Source organism: Heteronotia binoei, chromosome 2, assembly GCF_032191835.1.
Source record: "Heteronotia binoei isolate CCM8104 ecotype False Entrance Well chromosome 2, APGP_CSIRO_Hbin_v1, whole genome shotgun sequence".
Lineage (NCBI taxonomy): Eukaryota > Metazoa > Chordata > Lepidosauria > Squamata > Gekkonidae > Heteronotia > Heteronotia binoei.
Genome location: NC_083224.1, coordinates 93,164,866 through 93,177,723, shown reverse-complemented (window position 1 = coordinate 93,177,723; position 12,858 = coordinate 93,164,866). Strand labels below are relative to the sequence as shown.

General features: G+C 45.7%; 1 pseudogene; it reads left to right on the top strand.

The window, feature by feature from the left end:
* The first annotated feature begins 200 nt into the window (after positions 1-200).
* LOC132567330 (uncharacterized) lies at positions 201-6,553 on the top strand (annotated as a pseudogene).
* The last annotated feature ends 6,305 nt before the right edge of the window (positions 6,554-12,858 follow it).

Below are 12,858 nucleotides of genomic sequence, written 5' to 3'. Positions count from 1 at the left end.
CTTGGCTTTTCTCTCTGCCCTGGTTCCAGTATGGCCTCTCTTCCCAACTGGTATCAAGGGTCTTAGCTATACTACATTTCTGCACCCCTATGTATTGATTTTAGTTCTACCTTGAAAGTAGGTCTCAGAGTATGGTGCAGGGGTACTCCTTGGGTTCTAGCCTATGAGATCTCACAAGGTCCCTTCTTTTTAATATCTACATGAAGTCTCTGGAGAGGTAATCCAGAGATTTGGGCTGAGTTGCTACCAATATACAGATAACAATCTTGTGCCTCCAGCAGATCCCAGGGAGGCTGTGGAAACTGGGAATAAGCGCCTGGAGGCAGTTTTGGGAGGCATGAGGGCTAGCAACTTGAAAATTCTGATAAAGTCAAGGTGCTACTGGTGGGGGTAAGGTCTGACCCAGGAACTGGGATATCTCTAGTTCTGAAAGGATTGCATCCCTCCTAAAGGAGCAGGTTTGTAGGTTGGGAATTCTGCTGAACTCAAGACTCCTGTTGGATAAACAGATGACAACGGTAAGCAGGGATTCCTTTACCAGCTTTGGCTGGTGAGCCAACTGTGACCATTCTTGGGCACAAAAATCTGGCTACTGTAGTACATGTCATGGTAACTGCATGCAAGAGGATCTGGAAGGAAAAGAGTTAAGAGAATTCTCTTACTGGAATACACTTGGCACTTGGCCCCATCTCTCACTGATTAGATTTTGAGTCTCTTTGGCCATTGCTTGCCTTTTGTTTTATCTTATATAGCAGGGGTGGCCAACGGTAGCTCTCCAGATGTTTTTTGCCTACAACTCCCATCAGCCCCAGCCAGCATGGTCAGTGGCTGGGGCTGGTGGGAGTTGTAGGCAAAAAACATCTGGAGAGCTACTGTTGGCCACCCCTTTTATATAGGACTTTTCTTCTCTCTCTTACCTGAGCGTGGACCTGTAGCAAGTTAATCTTTTTGAAGTTAATCTGGTCACAATAAGTTAAATGTACCTACCTGAATATGTCATGTAAGATGTGCTTCTATTTTTGTAAGCAAAATTTCTTTGTCTTAGTTTATTTCAGTTTCAGTATATTTCAGTTTATATCCCACCATTCCCACCGAGGCGGCTCAGGGCGGCTCACAACATATAAAATCTAACATAGAGTTTGGTTTTAAAAATACATCAATTTGCAACAATTTAAAACAGTAAAATAAAAAACATATAGAACAAATGATCTGCCAAAGTGCTACACTACAACCTTCCATAAAGTTTCCAATGTCAGTTAATTATAGGCCAGCCGGAAGAGGGCTGTCTTACAGGCCCTGCGGAACTGCCCAAGGTCCTGCAGGGCCCTCACCTCTTCCGGCAGCTGGTTCCACCAGCAAGGAGCCATTACCCAAAAGGCCCTGTCCCTGGTGGATTTCCAACGGTCCTCCTTTGGCCTGGGGATTACAAGCAGGTTTTGAGAGCTCGATCTCAGTACTCTCTGGGGAACATGTGGGGAGAGACGGTCCCTAAGGTAGGCAGGTCCTAGGCCATATAGAGCTTTAAAGGTAATAACCAGCACCTTGTACGAGACTCGGTATATTATTGGCAGCCAGTGCAGATCCCAGAGCCCCGGCCGAATGTGCTCCCATCTTGGGAGCCCTAATAACAGCCAGGCAGCAGCATTCTGCACTAACTGCAACTTCCGAGTTCGGCACAGGGGCAGCCCCATGTAGAGGGCATTACAGTAGTCCAACCTCGAGGTGACCATGGCATGAATCACTATTGCTAGATCGTCGTGCTCCAGGAAAGGGGCCAGCTGCCTCGCCCGCCTAAGATGAAAAAATGCGGACTTGGTAGTGGCTGCTATTTGAGCCTCCATTCTTAGGGAAGGCTTCAATAGTACCCCTAAACTCTTGACCTTGTGCGCCGCTGTCAGTGGCACACCGTCAAAAACTGGCAGGGGGATTTCCCCTCCCGGGCCACGACGACCCAAGCAAAGGACCTCTGTCTTCGCCGGATTCAGCTTCAATCCACTCAGCCTGAGCCACCTAGCCATGGCCTGTAATGCCCGGTCCAAATTTTCTGGGGCACAGGCAGGCCGTCCGTCCGTCCATAAGTAGATAGAGCTGGGTGTCATCAGTGTACTGATGACAACCCAACCCATATCTTCGGGCAATCTGGGCAAGGGGGCGCATGTAGATGTTAAACAACATCGGGGAAAGCACTGCCCCCTGAGGCACTCCGCAATCAAGCATGTGTCTCCGAGACAGTTCACCCCCCAATCGCCACCCTTTGTCCCCGACCATCAAGGAAAGCCATTGTAAGGCCAGCCCCTGAATCCCCACGTCGGTGAGGCAGCAAGTCAGCAACCAATGGTCAACCGTATTGAACGCTGCCGATAGGTCTAACAACATCAGTACCGCCTAGCTGCCTCGATCCAGATGCCGTTGAAGGTCATCCACCAGGGCAACCAACACTGTTTCCATCCCATGGCCCGGGCGAAAGCCAGACTGATGGGGATCAAGAACGGAAGCATCCTCCAGGAAACTCTGTAGCTGCAACGCCACTACCCTCTCAATAAGTTTGCCCAAAAAGGGCAAATTCGAGACCGGTCGATAATGCAGCAATTCGGCTGGGTCTAACGTTTTTTTCAAGAGGGAGCGGACCACTGCCTCTTTAAGTGGTATTGGAAAATGCCCTTCCGTTAGGGATCTATTTATGATATCCCGCACAGGATATCTAAGCTCCCTCTGGCAGGTTTTAATAAGCCAGGAGGGACATGGGTCCAGATTGCAAGTTGTTGGGCGTGCAGATAAGAGGATCCTGTCAACTTCCCCCAGGCTGAGAGCACCGAAGCCATCCAGAACACGATCCGAAGACAGGCACGGAGCCTCGGGTTTGCAAACTGTCTCTAATAGGGCAGGGAAGTCGCGGCAGAGCAACGCGATCTTATCTGCAAAAAAATTCACAAAAGCCTCACAGCCGATCGCCAATTCATTAGAATTTGGTCTGCCTTGTGGCAGCATTGTAAGGGTCCGAATTGTATTGAACAATTGTGCCGGGCGCAAAATTGCAGACGCAATCTTAGCCGCAAAGTATGTTTTCTTTGTGGCTTTGACTGCCATCTCATAGAACTTCATAAACTCTCTATAAGATGTTCTAGTCGCTTCGTCTCGAGTACGCTGCCATTGCCTCTCTAGTCGTCTGTGTCCCTGTTTTAATTGCCGCAACTCCTAGTTGTACCAAGGTGTCGGCTTTAAACGAGGGCACAGAGGGCACCTAGGTGCAATCTCATCGATGGCTCTGGCGATCCTATCATTCCAGGACTCCACCAGGTCATCTAAGGAATCGCCAGGAGGCCAGGGATCCTGTGTCTACCGTTCCGGGTCCCTCAGGCTCTGCGGGCGAGCTAAAATACGCTCACCGCCTAAACAGGCTTGGGGTGGGACCTCCACACAAGCCTTTAGGGCATAGTGATCCAACCATGGCACTGCTTTAACAGTAATATCGTTCACTGAAACTCCTGCCGTGAAGACCAAGTCTAACATGTGCCCTGCCTGGTGAGTGGGCATTGTAACAATTTGGAGGAGTCCTAGTGTCGCCATGGATGACACCAGGTCCATCGCCTGATTGGAGGTCACGTCATCGGCATGAACATTGAAGTCACCCAGGATCACAAGCCTTGGGTGCTCCAATGCCCAGCCTGTTGCGGCCTCCATCAGGGATGGTCAGGCGCTAGGCAGTGCATTAGGCGGTCAGTACACCAGCCAGGTCGCCAACCCCTCCCCAACGTCCCATGCCAGACTGGCACATTCAATGCCCTTGATCTCTGGGGCCGGGAGAGCCCGGAAGGAATAAGCCTCTCGTATGAATAGTGCCACCCCTCCCCCCCGCCCGCTGGTCCGTGACTGGTGAAAGACAGAGTATCCTGGGGGGGGGGGGCATCTGGGAGAGAGGTACCATTGGAGTTAGATCATCTTTGTAATTTTTTTTAACAGTATTTTCCCCTTAACCAGAAAACATGAAGAATCAGGAGTACTGTGCAAAGCTTCTCTGCTTCCAAGACAAATGGGGTTTTTTACATTTAACCCAGTAGTAACATATGGATTAGACCACTGCAATGACCTCTATGTGGGGCTGCCCTTGAAATATATCAGGAAGTTCAGCTGCTACAGAAAGCTGCGGCCAGGGACCTTATCACTCCAGTCATGTTCCATCTACACTGGCTCTCAGTTTGCTTCTGAACCCAAGGTGCTGATATTGGCCTTCAAAGCATTACATGATTTGGAGCCATCATACCTTAAGGACTCCCTATCCCCATATAAATCAACTTGACCAGTCTGGTCATCTTTAGAGGCCCTGCTTTGGGTGCCCCTGTTATCTATAGCTAGGTGTGTGGGAACCTGTGAAAGGCCTTCTTGGTTGCACCAAAACTTTGGAATTCCCTCCCCAGGGAGGTTCATCTGTCTCCCTTTATCATTGTTGTCCATCCTCAGATGAAGACTTTTTTGTTGTGCTTGGTATTCCCTCACTAACTCTTATTAGCCGCCCTCCTTATTTGTGTGTGTTTTATGGGTTTGTTTTATTTAAGCATTTTAAATACATATATATGTATGTATTTTGAATTTTTTTAGTTTGAATGTTTCAGTGTTTGTTACCTTGGGAACCCTGAACTGGGTGGAAAGGCAGCATAGGAATGTTAAAATAATGAGAACCCTCACCTTGTAGAAGCAGTGCATGTCTCATTTCCTTTGCTGCAGAGAGTTTTGTCCATTCTATTACTGCTAGCAAAAGTAAAATAACCTTTTGTCTTCACTTACGAAACAAATCCTTCTGAAACCCTGGTGGGGGAGAGCCTTGTCAATTTCATTACATTATTACTAAGGCAAAACTAACTCCCAGACCCTGGAAAAGTCTGTTAAGCCCTCCTTTCAGTTTCATCTCATGCTAACATAGATCCTCCACATCATTTTAAAATATTTTACAAGAAAAATTACATGGTAGAGCCATTGTGGAGTTGTGTCCCTGGATATAATTTTCATCACAGGCAAGGATCATATAAAAAGGTAAAGGTATTCCCCTGTGCAAGCACCAGCCATTTTTGACTCTGGAGTGACGCTGCTTTCACAACGTTTTCATGGTAGACTTTTTATGGGGTGGTTTGCCATTGCCTTCCCCAGTCATCTACACTCCCCCCCCCCCAGCAAGCTGGGTACTCATTTCACCGACCTTGGAAGGATGGACGGCTGAGTCAACCTGGAGCCAGCTACCTGAACCAGTTTCCGCTGGGATCGAACTCAGGTTGTGAGAAGAGGGCTCTGACTGCAGTACTGCAGCTTTACCACTCTGCGCCATGGGGCTCTTTTTAAGTATCATATAGGTTCCCATAATAATTGTACAACTGCATTTCAGGTCACAAATGCAAGCAGTCAAGAGCCAGAACTATGGTAATTTGCCTTCCATGCTATACAATGGCAGCTTTGGCCACAGTGCTAGGGATAACAGCCTCCATGTGGGGACTGAGGATCCCCTGGAATTACAGCTCATCTTTAGACTACAGAGATCAGTTCCCCTGGAGAAAATGCATGCTCTGGAGGATAGACTCTATGGCATTGTACCCCACTGAGGTATGTGTCCTCCCCAGGTTCCATCTCCAGATCTTCAAGCGTTTCCTAATCTGGATCTGGCAATTATACCCCCTTCCATCCCCAACTGGCTGCCAGGAGTGATCTGGGAATCCTAGGCTATACACAAGAGACAGGTGAACAAAGAGCTCCTCCCAGGCACAATCCTGGCACATGATGGCAGCATCTCTTCTGTTTTAAAGCCTCTTGTCTTACAATCCTTGTCCTGAAAAGGCCCATTCCATCATCCTTTTTGGCCCTGGGAAAGCCCAGTATCACTATTCTGCCCCACACTGGCCAAATCCTTCTTTTGGATCAGGCAAATAATGAGATGAAGCAATATAGCTCTACTGGTCAATTCCAGCAAGTGATTCATTTGCCTGGCTGCCTTTATGACTGTTTTTTGTGGAATCTCTGTATGCAGAAAGACCCTGTTCTGTTCATCAGACACTCGCCTTTTTTCTTGCTTCTTGAAGATGTATTTCTCCATAAATTGCAGATGAGAGGCTTGGAGTCCTCCTATGCTCTTGCCTTATACCAGAGCTCATATGTGGCTGTTAGTGAGGGGACTCTGTTCTATCTCTTTGTACAGCTCTTCAGGCTTTTGTGTTGGCAGAGTCTAGCCACATGATTATCAAGGAGGGAAATTTTTGTTCACTGACTCAAGAGCTGGGAGGAGTTTATTGTTTCAGACTTCATCAAGAAGCAGATTATCATCATGAAGAAAGCTGAGCTGATTCTCAGTGTACTGAAGCCTTTGACCTCAGTGATGACCACTGTGATTCTGACTGATCAGTTCAAGACAATACAGTTCTCACCAGAAAATTAGACTGGGAAGGTGGTGCTGAATGACCAGAGTCATGTGAGAAGATCCAGGGTGCTTGTCCACAATGGTGAGAACCTCATTTTGGTGCGGGAAGATGGAAAAACTGATATCTATTCCCTATAGTTTTCTATTTCATAGTGTGAACCAGAGTATTATGGCAATTCTGGCCTATCCTTTTGGTGAGAACCTCATTTTGGTGCGGGAAGATGGAAAAACTGATATCTATTCCCTATAGTTTTCTATTTCATAGTGTGAACCAGAGTATTATGGCAATTCTGGCCTATCCTTTTGGTGAGATGCCTGGGGAGCCCTACACTATTTTATTCCCTAGATATTGGAACAAGTTTAGCCTTTACTAAAGCCAAAGCTGGATCAGAATCTGGGTAAGAAACACCGTTGCACTCATATGACACTGCTGCAACCTTTCTGCTGTGTGGATATCTGTGAATACCTGACCTGGGAATAACATTTGTTGAACAAAGTCTTTCACTGTGCCTTTGAACTATGTTCTGCATTGACAGAACAGCTCTGATCTCATCTCTGTCTAGACCTCTAGTGCTTACTGCATCAATCTGTCTCTTCAAGCCCTTGAGGAGAAATGCACTGCTTCTTCCCCTAAACCAACGTTTCAGGTTTCTCTGACACTAGTGGTAGTGATACCCATTGGGGCAGCAGAAATTTTGGACTGTGTGTTCATTGAGGAATAAACTCCCTATTCCTTTTCCAGTTGAATATGCAGATTCCAAGCATGAGAGTTGCCCTTATATTACATTCCACTTCCTCCTGCTGCTTCTGTGGGCTGTGAACAACTGTGCTTTGCCATCAACTGAATAAGTTTGGGTAAGTGACAAAGCAGTGGAATGTTATTAATTTGAACTCAGCCTGGTGGTGAAAATGGTGTGGACCTGTAAGGCCCCCCGTGTGTCCCTGCAAAGGGGAACCACTGGCATAAGATGCTCCTTATCATCTTTCACCCCCAGTTCTCTTGGTGTATAAGTACTGACCATATTTGGTTTAGTAGTAAGCCAGAGTGTGGCCTGAAAATGTACACTAAAACCCAAGATATAGCAGAGCCAACCAATGGTTCCTAGTAGCTAAAAACAAGTCTGACTTGCTATTTTGGGAGGTGGGTTTATGGCATCTGTCAGGCTTATATCCCCCCCCCCCCACAAAAAAAATTCAAAACAAAGATATTTCTATATTGGAGCCCACAGCAAAGAAGACCTCCTTATTGGAAAAATCCAAACACCTGGTTCCTTACTTCCTGATCAAATCACCCTGATTAATGGGCTATTCATACAGCCAGGAAGCCTTTTCTCTTCTAGGATCATCAGCAAACATTAGCAATGCTTACCTTCTTGGCAAAATTATGTCGAGACATTAAGAGTTCCTGTTTACACCTGGAAACCCATCTACTCACACAAAATGCAGTTATACAATGTATTTGTTTCTTCCTGGGAACACCATTCAGAGTAACCTCATTAGTACATTATTTCAGTGGGGAATTGCATCATCATGCCCCAAGGCAACATTATACCTATAACTAGATGGACACATTCCAATGAAGTGTATCTGTACTGGGTGCCTAACAACAGTTCACTCCCAACTTCATTTGGGTCACTTTCCATCTTCACAGCTTCAGCTCCATGGACTTCTGGAACTCTGAACGGTAAATGTATTTCCCCCAAAGCCCTGCTTTAATTCCCTCTCTCGCCTATTTTATCTCATCTTGTGTGTTTTCTTCCCATGTGTATTTATACCTGTATGTGCGTTAGCTTTGATACCATTTTCTTCTTTCAATAAAACAACCTTTTCTTGGCTAAGCAACCTGGTTCATTTTGAGAGTTTCTTGAAGGGAAAAATCCTAGTATACAATTTGTGGAGAGATCTCGCCGTTGTCCCCTCTGGCCAGGCTTAAGGTCTTCTTTAAGAGCTAATATTCCCCCAAATATTAGGAGACCACCCCTATGGGTAACAGACCCATCAGTTTTCCTTGAGTACCAAAGTGTTCTCTCTGTGTTTGGGATATTAAGCATGTGCATTTTTAACCATGTACTAATTTTGCCACAAGCATTTGTACTTTTGCAGAGTCCACATACAATAGCCAGTTGCAGAATTTCTGTAATTCCCCCTAATCTTGTTGCTTATTCATAGTTTGCCTGGAAGCTGTGACTCTTATCATGCTGTTCTTCCTAACACATAGCTGGCTTTGTATGGGGACTTGTTGTGCAGCTGAGACCAAGCATGATGCATTCTAGGCTCAGGAGAGTCAAAGGGCCAGATCTACTATGGTTCTTTATATGTCTTCTGTAACTGGCACATGGCTTCAAACATACATCTTTAAGAATGGTATTTGTGCATGTGTTCACTACTAAGACTTATGATTGGTCACGTAGTGTGCAGTATTTTTCTGCAGATAATTTCAATAGTGGGAATCTGTTATGTATGCGGACCAAACTGTAGACTGATATGAGTGTTCCTGCTGGGCTTATTGGAGCCAGAAGGACTGAGCTTGGGGACTTGGGAACAATGGGCAGCAGGATCCAAATCCCTGCTGCCCTGCTCCAATCACGGGTCCCCTGCTAGTTTGGCTGATTCAGTAATGTGCTTGCACAGGAACCCAGAGTTGTATATAGTTGGCCCCGTTGGCCCTGTTCTCCAGTCTTTTAGTGCAGCCCTATACTATGCTGTATCTAATAAAGAGCTGATTTTCACTACAACCTTGCCTTCTCAATTCATCCAACACACTATAGTATAAAATCAATGGAAATCAGTGGAAGAAAGCTAACCTTGTGCACCTCTGTACCTGGAACTGATACCAGGAGCTGAGAGTATTTTTGAAGCTGCCAGCCTGAATAGTGTTAGAGCTGCTTTTGTAGATCATTTTAAATGCACAGTGTTATATCACTTTGGAGTGCATGTTCAGAAGCTGTGGAGCTTGCTCCAAGCCTGATAACAAACCTTAGTCTGAGCCTTTTGGTGGCTTGTTCAGTAGGAGCTCTTTTTCAGCTCACTCATATGGATTCTATTGTTTGGTCAAAACCTGTGATGTATTAAACAAGCAGCTGCTATGGCAAAGGCGAAGCAAGGTGATCAATTTATCTGCAAAGAGCTGGTGAATCCTGTTGACTTGAGGAGCTTTCCTGGATCAATGTAATGAAGTGATTAGTGCATCTAAATGAAGCTGAAGACACCTGTCTTCAGATACCTACATAGCTATGGATTTCACTAGGTGACCATTGGCCAGAATCTTACCCTGTACCACAGGATTATTAGGATAAAATGGAAGTTGGGAGAACCATATAAATTGTTCTATGCTCCTTGGAGGCAGGGTGGAGTAGAATGTTATAAATAGGTAAAAGATTTCCAAATTGGGAGCAGAACTGGATGAACTGGTATTGTGTTATAACTGGGAAAGAATTTGTGTCAAATGGAAAAAGTGTCAAAGACTCATTTCACATCACAGACTCTAAATCTGTGCCTAAAAGCTCTTAGGTCAGACAGGAACTATACATATTCATGGAATTTAGGACCAAATTTAGCAAATGTTTTGCTTTGACTGTGTCTGTGACTAAATCAGAGCTCATAATCCGGCCTTGAACCAGTTTGGCAAATAACTGGCTGCATTTGCACTCATAAACAATCCATAACCTGGGTAACCTTATTGGTTTTCAGTACACCTAGATAAACAGATTTTAAAAGAGGCTCGTCCTAACAGCAATTTCTTAAAACCAGCTTTATGTGACTGCCAGGTTCATTAAGATTAATGAAGCTGCCCTATCAGAAATACAAAACAAAAAAACTGATAGGGAACTTGAGCCTATGTCTTCTTTTGCAGTAAATACACCATTCTGTTCCTACACCAATGAAGTATTCCTCATGCCTGTTTTCCCCATTCTGCCCGTCCAAATGTGAACAGATTTTGAATGGAAATGGTAAATACATAAATGTTTGCCTAATTTGCATGATTTGGTGTATATTTTAGAGCATCTTAGTACATAAAACCTAATGTGCTTATGCGGGTAGAAGAATGAGTGGTCAGGGTGTAACATCAACCTGGTCACTGTGTAGTTGCTTGAGCCTGGGTGCCACTTCCAGGTCTCTCCACTGTAACTTTTTTTAACCATGCCATCTTCAGCAACCGTGGCTTCGTACAGTGTCCAGACAAAAAAAGAAAATGACTGATTCTGGTTCCTTCATGAAGCAGAACTTAGGCCCAACCCAATATTAGATCTGACCAAGAAGAGGACCTGCAAAGGAGGGGAGATTCCATCCCTCCTCTTTATTCCCTGCCTGCTCTGCCTAATTGCATGTTTTTTTCACCCCACCCCAAGCATCAGAGTCATAATGTCTCTTCCTCTTGGCCAACCAATGTTGTTATTTTTTAAAAAACAATACCTCCTCATGTGCAAATGTTACCAATCACTAGGAGAGTATCCCCATATCTTTTTAAAAACATATGCCATAGCCTTGGTTACCTCCCTCTCTGTGGCCGATCAAGTAATCACTGTTAGATATATGCTTATGTCATATCGATCAGGGTTTCCCAAACTCCCCCCCCCCCGGGCCTGGTTATTTTTACACTTCTCCTTCATGGCCCACTAAAATTTGGGGGTGGAGCCAGGAGACAGGAAATAATGTACAAATAAGCCTAAAACTCTTGCAATATTTTGTTTACGAAAGGTAGGAGAATAGTGGGATTTTGCAATGCAATTTTAAAAATAAAACATTAAGAAAAAGCACAAGGACAACACAGCAGAAAACTAAAAATATAAAATGCTCTCAGCCTGGGAAAACATGAAATGGCAGGGCGTTTAAAGCTTCTCCCCCCCCCCCCACGTCTTCTCAGATTAGCAATGACAGGGGAAAAGACTGACTGAAAGAGAGAAAGAAAGAAAGAAAGAAAGAAAGAAAGAAAGAAAGAAAGAAAGAAAGAAAGAAAGAAAGAAAGAAGAAAATAGGAAGGAAGGGAAAGAGTGAAAGAAAGGAGGGACAAAAAGGAAGAAAGGAAAGGAAAAGAAACAGGAGCAACTCACCTTTAAAACTGCTCACTCTCAGTGGGAAATCCGGCCATGGAGCCCTCAATGCCAGGCCGCGGAGCCTCCAGTCCCCTGGCCGCTCCCCCGCCTTCCCTCGCATTGTGCCTCCCCCACCCAGTCATGCGCCTCCATGAGTCCTTCTCCCTCCCTTCCCCACCGCAGGCAGGTCAGTTTCATCTTGCATAAAGCCTCCCACCCCGCCCGACGGCCTGAAATCGGCGTGGAGCTCATTCCACGCTGGGCCAAGCTGGTGGCAGCTCAAACAGACTGCAGCCGAAAAGGGCGCATGGCTCCTCCCTCCCCGGCACTTCCTGGATGGAAAGAAAGTGCCAGAGAGGGAGGAACCATGCGTCCTTTTCGGCCACAGTCTGTTTGAGCTGCCGCCAGCTTGGCCCAGCATGGGATGAGCTCAATGTCCATTTCCTAGTGATTGGGCAATCGGTCAGGGCGGGGAAGGGCTTTGCGCAGCATGAAACTGATCTGCCTGAGGTGGGGAAGGGTGGAAGAAGGAGGTACGGAGGCACGCAACCCAGGGGAGGGAGGTGCAAGGTGGGGGGAGGGGCAGCCAGGGGACTGGAGGCCCCGTGGACCGGCATTGAGGGCTCTGCGACCCGGTGCCGGGTCATGACCCTACCTTTGGGAAACGCCGATATAGATGGTGCCAGTACTAGTCTAGGAAAAGCTTCAGAAAACAGAATATGTGAGTCCTGGATTTATTCATGTATTTTTTTTACTACAGATGAGAATCTACTTCATGGCCTTTTGAAAAACTGACATTACTGGAAATGGATAGAGAGGGTAGCTGCCAGTCTGGAGAACTTTACACATGTAGCAATTTGGGGCCAAAGGCAAGATAGTCCATGATAAGTTCAGTCAGCCCTAACAGTTTCCAGTGAACAGAGGTTTCCTGAGTAGTTCCAGTAAGCAAAGTAGTATTAATTCTTCACGCCTTGTGAATTAGGTGCCTGCATAGCACCTTTCTGGAACACATACATGTCAGTCACCATACCATTCCTTATATACCAACACTTTTGCGTGCCTGTGCATACACTCACTGTATGTTTCTTTCCTGATAAACATTTCTGTAGCCTTGTTTCTAACCCAAATTCATATACACCAATCTCAGATAACGAAACATCATCCAAAGTCATCCTTCCTCATTGGCAAGTGCCAGATCAGGCTGGTAGACTGTGAGCTTTGCCGCCGCCATCCTCAGTGTTGAGGTACCAAAGACAAACTCTTGAAGCAGGTATTCAGTGCATATTAGTTAACCTACTTCTACTGACCCTTTTCTCTGCATAGGATGGTCATAACAGGGCTGTGTACATTTTGTGATTTTGGAAATTATGCTACCTACAAGTGCAAAAAGGGGAACTGATAAAAAGTCTTCAATATCCCAAGAAATGC